Below are 8,829 nucleotides of genomic sequence, written 5' to 3' on the forward strand. Positions count from 1 at the left end.
ATGAGAAGTGCCTTTCTTTTGGGACGCATGAAACCAAAAGTACCCCTATTGATACTGTTACAACTTATTCATACATACATTTCAAAACGCAGTACCCGTACACCGCAGTTGTAGGTATTTGTTGTTACTGTCTTGCATTATTGAAGCATTATCTGTGAAAGTGGTTCTACATCCATCCACTCGCCACCCGAACTGGGTACATGTGTAACAATCGTTCCCAAAAAGTAACAGCTGTTCTCCGGAACGACGCTTGGGCGAGACTGCAGTGGCCAGCCATGACTCCTGACCTGAACCCACTGGAACATTTATTTATTTATTTATTTTTATTATTATTTTTTTTTTTATTATTCTTATTATTTTTTTTTTTATTTTTTTTTAATTTTTTTTATTATTATTAGGGCTCCAAGCCGAAAGGCTGTAGAGCCCTATTGAAATCGTTCGATTTATTATTATTATTATTATTTATTATTATTATTATTATTATTTATTATTCCGCCGATTTTTGTACCACACCTAGCAAAATAACCACTGGCTCGATTATGTTCTAATTTTGTGTGTGTATGTGGACCGTTGGGTACTAGTGCCCGCCAAAAACCCAAGGCCGTATGCTCAAAGGCCAAGGGCAGATAACTAAAAGAACAGAATTTTTTGAAGATGTATTTCGCCCTATTGCTCCGCAATGGCTTATCCGATTACTTTGAAACCTAGCATGTATCTGCTGCTTGAGCTGCTTGACATCTTTTGTTCTTTGACTTTGGTCATTGGTCACGTGGTTTGGCAGCCATATTGGATTCAAGGTTTTTACAGTGTCTTTTGGGTACCTGTTTTCAAATGCAAACAACTTTGAGTCCACTGCATGAAATGCTTTCAAACTTTCTGAGAATGGTCTCCATACAGAACACATCAAACGTTAATAGCCGATTTTGGATATCTTTTTTAGTTGCGGCCATATTGGAATTTGACTTTGATCATTTTTTTCACCCAAATTTTACTTTAAAGATCATATCTTATAAGGTTCTTAACAGAAACTATGGAAAGTTTGCATAAAGTTTTGATATTATATGTACCTAAACTTTTTCTGGGTTGCATACTGAAAGCACCACCGCTTGGTGGTATTATTTGATTTTAGTAAAATGTGAGAATTGAGTACAAATACTGAAGGAAGCGCCTCATAAATCTACCATAAACCCCCATTCACTGGCTTTGCAGATACCCAAACATTCTCCACAGTCTTCTTCAGTATTATGTGTACTACCCTTGACGATCAGGGTTAGAATTGGCCTTTTTCAACCGATGCTTGTCTCAAGAGGCAACCATGCTTGTCACAGGAGGCGACTAATCAGGTCGGGTGGTCAGACTCGCTGACTTGGTTCTTCATTTTTCAATTGCCAATTGCTATGGTACCTTATTTTTGACAGCGTTGTTAAAAGCAAACCATTTGCGGATTAGAATATGGAGGTCGGAAATGGGTTAAGTACACTCTGGGAAACTGTGGCACACGCCAATTTGGTAGCGGTAATGTCCTGAAAACGGTGACTATCTTTTGACGGAGTTGGTACAAGCAAACCATATGCGGATTTGAACATGGTAGTAGTCAAACATGGGTTAAGAACACACTGGGACACATGGGGTGATGTCCCGCAAGGGGTTCCTTACATTTGATGGCGTTGGTACAAACAAACCATTTGAGGATTCGAACAGGGTCGAATTTGGAAATTGGCTTAAACATCCCGGGACACCCAGGCACATGTCAATTTAGTAGTGGTGATGTCTCACAAGAGGTTCTTTACATTTGACGGCTTTGGTACAGGTAAACCCTTTGAAGATTCGAATATATGAACGAGGTAGGAAACAGGTTTTAGCACTTTATCTCAACAATGCGACAGGAACCCGGGGCCCGGAGGAACGCAGAACGATAATCCATTTGACTTGAGCCCAACTGACAAAGAAGTTACAGCCTGTTGAAGAGTCACCAACCCGAAAGGCTGAAGAGTCCCAATGTTAGCGTTTGATTTAATATTATTATTATTCCGCCGATTTTTGTACCAAAGCTAGAAAAATAACCACTGGCTCGATTATGTTCACATTTTGTGTGTGTATGTGGACCGGTGGGTACTAGTGCCCGCCAAAATCCCAAGGCCGTAGGCCCAAAGGCCAAGGGCAGATAACTAAAAGAACAGAATATTTTGAAGATGTATTTCGCCCTATTGCTCCGCAACCGCTTATCCGATTACGTTGAAACCTAGCATGTATCTGCTGCTTGAGCTGCTTGACATTTTTTGTTCTTTGACTTTGGTCATTGGTAACATGGTTTGGCAGCCATATTGGATTCAAGGTTTTCACAGTGTTTTTAGGGTACCTGTCTTCAAATGCAAACAACTTTGAGTCCACTGCATGAAATGCTTTCAAACTTTCTGATAATTGTCTCCATACATAACGCATCAAACGTTAATAGCCGATTTTGGATATCTTTTTTAGTTACGGTCTATTTGAATTTTTATTTTGATCATATTTTTCAACGAAATTTTGCTTTGAAGATCATATCTTGTAAGGTTCTCCACAGAAACTATTGCAAGTTTACATGAAGTTAGTGTGCCATATGCATCTCATTTATTGTTATTGGTTGTATGCTAAAAGTAACACCGCTTGGTGGTAAAATTTGATCAATACTTTGGACACCCCTGGAACACGGCAATTTCGTAGCGGCGATTTCCGGTGACATCTTTAGACAGAGTTGGTACAAGCAAACCCTTTATGGATTCGAACATGTTCGAGGTGGGGAATGGTTTTAGAACAGACCTGGACACTCTGGTACACGCCAATTTCCTTGCGACGATACCCTGCAAGTGGTGCCTACATTTGACGGAGTTGGTTCAAGGAAACCCTTTGAGGATTCGAACAGGGACGTTTGGGCACAGTGTTACTTGGAGCCCGCCATTGCTGCTTGCAGCTTTAATTATTATTATTATTATTTATTTTTTTATTATTATTTTTTTATTATAATTTTTCTTTTTATTATTATTTTATTTTTATTTTGGGTGGGTGGGTGGGGGGTGGTGGTCAAGTACAGGCACTGGTCCCACCGGTACAGATTCTTCCCCAATTGAAGGTAGCTCTGGGAATGGAGGGATGAGACGAAGGCTTGAAGCTGTCATCCAGGTACGTGGCAGGGAAAAATTGTTGATGACATGTGTCATGAATGTCATATTTGGACTGTAAATGACATTCCTCACTCATAATGTGGCATTGTATGCATTGTAACAAATGCCGTGCCTGTAAGTAATTGTTAGAATCGTGAATAACATTTTTATACATGATAATTTTTTTGTTTTTTTCGTAGGACGAGTCATTGTGAAAGACACAGGGGATGTTTGACCCTATGTGTGTGTGTGTGTGTGTGTGTGTGTGTGTGTGTGTGTGTGTGTGTGTGTGTGTGTGTGTGTGTGTGTGTGTGTGTGTGTGTGTGTGTGTGTTGTGCCCCCTTTCTTTATGCATATGAATCGGAATTTGTGCTCGAATTGGCAAAATCAAAACAAGGAAATTTGGCCAAGAAGTTTAAGTGAGTGAGTGAGTGAGTATGGTTTCACGCCGCTTTTAGCAATATTCCAGCAATATCACGGCGGAGGACACCAGAAATGGGCTTGACACATTGTACCCTTCAATAACCATCAGATCTTCTGCAACCCATGCTTGGGGTAAAAAGCGACCATGCTTGTCGTAAGAGGCGACGAACCGGATCCGGTGGTCAGGCTGGCTGATTTGGTTGATGCATGTCATCGTATCCCAATTGCGTGGATCAATGCTCATGATGTCAATCACTGGATTGTCATGTCCAGACTCGATTATTTACATACCACCGTCATACAGCTGGAATATTGCTGAGTGCGGCGTTAAACAACAAACACACAAACAATGACCATCAAAGAGTCAACTTCCTGATATACCCACCAGAATAGGAAATAGAGGAGACCAGTGAGATCCATTTGTCCGTTTCATCTATATATGTATGCATAACCATTCACAGTGATAAAGGGGCGGTCGGGTAGCCTAGTGGTTAAAGCGTTCGCTCGTCACACCGAAGACCCGGGTTCGATTCCCGACATGGGTACAAAGTGTGAAGCCCATTTCTGGTGTCCCCCGCCGTGATATTGCTGGAATATTGCTAAAAGCGGCGTAAAACCATACTCACTCACTCACTCACTCACAGTGATAAAACACTTTCCACAAAACTGTATGAGTCAACTTTCTTTTTATGTCGAGTAATATTTCAACAACGTCAGCCTTTGGTGTTACATTTCACAAATTTTGAGGTTCAATCGACCTAAGAAGATCCCAGAGAGCGCCATGCGACTCTTGCTCAAAGGTTGTTCGATCAAGGCTACACAACGCATGTGAAGCTTTCAAAATGTTTTATTGTAGACATAAAATATTTTCTGAGATTACAAATTTCAAGCAAATCCTTGCATTTTTTTAGAATCCATGTGGTATTAATTCTGCTTGTCTCAAATACTTTCTGTGAATATTAGCTTAAGAAAGTCCTTCCTTGATTGCATTAGGGATTAAGGTTAGTCTTTATGTTAGGGATTTGGTGGTACATTTGCTGGAATCAATAAAATATCCCCCTTTGTATGGAATGAATGGAGCTTTGGAATCGAGTACAAAAGAGGAATGAACATGTTTTCATGAGTCAAGTTGATAGCACTGACACATCGTTCTTCCCCAGTTACCATTCAGACCTTGTACGTAGCATCATTTGAAATGTCACATATACCAAGTTCATTGAGCAAACAATTAATGACGTGATACTTACAGATAATGGTTATGTTTTTTGGCACCTTATCAGTGGGAACAACTACACATCTTTCATGTAGGACAATTGCTGGAATATTGCTTAAAAGCGGCGTAAAATCAAACTCACTCACTCACTTCATGTAGGACAGCCAGACTAAGGATGACAGACAACCTGGACGGAATGGGTTTACAACAATTCTGTTGCTCTTGTTCAGCTTGTGCATTCTACCAGTGACATAACGCACGGACTTAAACCCTTTAAAAAACATTCAACAGGTTCATCTTCTCTTTCTGGCCCATCATTATTTATAGCTTGCGATCGCATTTGGTAGGCGACTGCTCACGATATTTTGGTTACATTTGAATAACTGACGACAATTGTCAATAATACAGAAGACACCTGTGATTGTGGGGACTACAGGTCGGTAGCAGAATTATGAGTCTTGGCATCCACAAGTAGTGGAATGTACATCATGAGCTGCCAAGTCCACGTTCTCTAACACGTTCCCATAATTGAACAATCAAGATGAAATAGAGTTCGTATAGGAAAATAACATTGCTGGTGGTGCCTGAAAATTGAAACATTGTGGGACATTATGGGAGACTGATTTTTGTTTGAGAAAGGTGCTTACATTTAAGGCTTCAATTTTCTTGTTTGCAAATTTCAAATTCAAGAACGTGCGGTCTATGTCTGATTTAATGGAGTCTGTTTCCGGCACCTCATTTCTAGCCATACTGTGGTCAGCTCACGGTCGCCATATAGTGGATAGTGGTGTAAAGACCACAAATCGCTGTAAAACATGTTGTGGTTCTTTTTGTGATTCCGAAAAAGAACTGCTGTTAGAAAGATGGCTATCAAATTTCTGGATCTTGGTATCATCAATGCGTCTGAAATGGCTCTTGGCTTTTATTGGTGTGTATCATTAATAGTCTACCATTTAATTTAATTTGTTTGAACTTAGGCGATTCCTTCCTCGGTTACTGACACAGCAATATATCCCTCTTTGTACGACTTTTCATAAGGCTATGCAAGTACATATAACCATAATATATAGACTAAAAACAGTTTAAGTAGGTCTTATTCTTCATCTTAAAGTGATTTAAGTGTGGTTAATAATCTATGTGAAATGGATATATTTCAGTCTAAGTTGAATGTCGGGAAAAAGTGGGTGTATGTCAAGATGATTCATCCTTTCATACAGTAGGCGACTTGTCTGTCTATATATTCCCTCGTTAAGCCCGACATACAACTTTTACCCATGAATTACTTGGGGAAACAAATATGGTAACTCTCACTATTCAGTATATATTTTAATAAAAGTATAATTGACCGTACAGTAATGTAGTGATATGATGTCTAGTGGTTGGAACACTGCAGAGGTAAGGTGAGCAGGCATGCGATTGAAACCCCATAGGAATCCATATTGGTTGCGTTTTGGCGACAATCAAAATGACAGAAGACGTGTCCATTGTCACATGATGGTGTCTGCCACCCAAATCGAACCATCCACGTGCGCTACATGATTCTCGTGCAGTCACTGCACACACAAGTTTAAAAGCTGAGGAAGCAGAAATTTGTCAATGTTAAGTTATGGAGACATCATGTTACGAAGTCGCCTCAGTGCTGTTGAATTTGGGCGGACGGTTGCATGGTTTCAGGATGGTGCAGCCACGAGAGAGGTCGAAAGACGCCGTCAGAGGTCACCATCAGTGATTCAACGTGTATGGGAACGTTTTCGGGCGACAGAACGAGTACAGGACCGACCACGTTGAGGCAGACCCACATGGAAATCAAGGGTTGATGATCGTGACACCGTTGTGACTGCCTGACATCAGAGAAACATCACCGCCAATGATGCGACGGTCCGTAAACGTGATAGGTTTAGCGGAAGTTAGGTTGTGTGTGTGTGTGTGTTGGGGGGGGGGGGGGGGGGGGGTGTGATGGTATTTGACTTTTCAATGAGCCATCCGATCAACAAACGGCTATTATTCGATTTATTTACTGGTGGCAATTCCGTGATCCCCAACTTTGTTACAAGAAATAATGCCCTGTGTTCATGATATTCCTTGGTGAGGTGAGGTGAAATTGGGTTTAACGTCGCGTCCAAGATTAATGCACTTATGCATGCACGTGTGTGTGTGGCTGCTTGTACGAGTCCGGACTGATGCCGATTTATAGTGATTTATATCACTGAGATACCATGCCGCTGTTTAACACGAATACCCCACTTAGACACAGTATACTGACTCAGAGCCGACCAGTCCTTGTTTAGCCCCTCAATACCGAGCGCCAGATCTTTTAACGTCTTTTGGTATGACGCGGCCGGGGATCGAACCCCGGACCTTCCGCTCTCAGGGCGGACGCTCTACCACTAGACCACGGAGGCGGTCTATTCCTTGGAGAAGAAACCTCATACTTTATACCTCGTATTAATAGCATTTATAGCTGTTGTACCATGCACATAGTCATAGGTATAAATGTAATAAGTTCATGTATGTGTCTATTATTGGGAAATCCAGCTTATAATAAAATATAGGAACATTACCTTCTCAGTTATTCTTCCCCGCCCTTAAGGCGGGGAAGTGTTTGGTCAGTTTGTTTTTCACTGATGGGTAGCGCCATTTTGGTTTGTCTAAAACGTGGAGTGTGTAAAATGGAAGTGGGAGTGATTTCATCTGGATGCCTTTAAACAAAGTGTCTGTCACGTTATGGAAGTTACACATGTTCCATTATAAGATTTAGACATGTTTCGCAATGCCATTTCATTTTTAAATAATTTCATACTTTGAAGTTTACACTGTTTCTTTCATGCTGATTGGCGGAAGGGGTAGTCACGTGATCTGATGTTTTTGAACGGACAAAAAACAGTTCACACGATGTGAACAATGTTTTGTGAAATTGATCGTGTGAACTTTGCCGGAACTACTTTCCGGGGTTTCCCCAAACTCTCGATCGGTGTTTACGATCAACTCGTTTTTCTATTTCCTTTTTAATACCTGCATTTATCAGCAATATATTATTTTTGCCTGGTCTTGTAACATTTCATCTGACTTATAAAGAAATAGATGCTTTGGTTCTGGTGATTGATGTCGTCTAGCTGCTACATGAAACAAAATGGATTGTCCTTGCGGTGATTTGGATATGGAATGGCTATCTTTCAATACTAATAACGCGAGTGAAGAAAATTAATTCTGTAAAATAACTGAGGTGAACGAAATTGATTTATTGAGCGATATTGACCTTGATGCTTTGTTTATGGAAATGAGAGGAATCTAGCACCAATGAAAACAACGTGGTACCCTGCTCAGATGTGGCCGCTGACACAGAGCACTGATCAATCCCAAACTATAACCCGATTTACTATCGTATCGGGAAAAGAATCTAAGATTTTGAGAAACCATAAAACATAAAAAGATAAGGAAAGAAACTTAAATTTAAAAAACAACAACCAAAAACTTGCTTACCTGTTTTATCGATTGGTCATCGGAGACGAGAAAATATCCGCGTAGACGGAATTAGAAATCTACTATTCCGGTTTCTGAGTTGGCCGACCTTCTCCATGCATTCTAGGCCGAGAAGCGGCAAGCTCGGAGGTTCACCAGCGCTTATAAATCGTTCACACTTCAATGAACCCATCCAAACTGACGCTCAATTCTTAAACATTCAAATGTTGTGGGGAAATATATCTGCTTTCGTTAAATTTACTGGGTCATATTTTGTATGAATTAAGTATTGGGCATCGACAGATTATCTCCATTAGCTATAGCTCTATACCTTTATCACGTTGGGCCTTGCAAGGCTGTACGTCGTGTCTTATTCAAGCTGTAAAGTACCACGAGTAAGTGATTATTTCCCTTCCTCAAATAGCTCTTAATTGTGCACTAACTTTGTAATGCATCGTATGTTATTCAGGCAGTCAGCGGTATATTTAGGTCAAGCCTGCGACTCGCACAAAGACCCCGTGTGCGACATTCGCTTGCAGTCGGAAAGCGCACGTACAATACCCAACCTCAGTCAGTCTGGAGTGAGGTGAGGTG

This window comes from Haliotis cracherodii, unplaced genomic scaffold, assembly GCF_022045235.1.
Source record: "Haliotis cracherodii isolate W230 unplaced genomic scaffold, xgHalCrac1.p SCAF_21, whole genome shotgun sequence".
NCBI lineage: Eukaryota > Metazoa > Mollusca > Gastropoda > Lepetellida > Haliotidae > Haliotis > Haliotis cracherodii.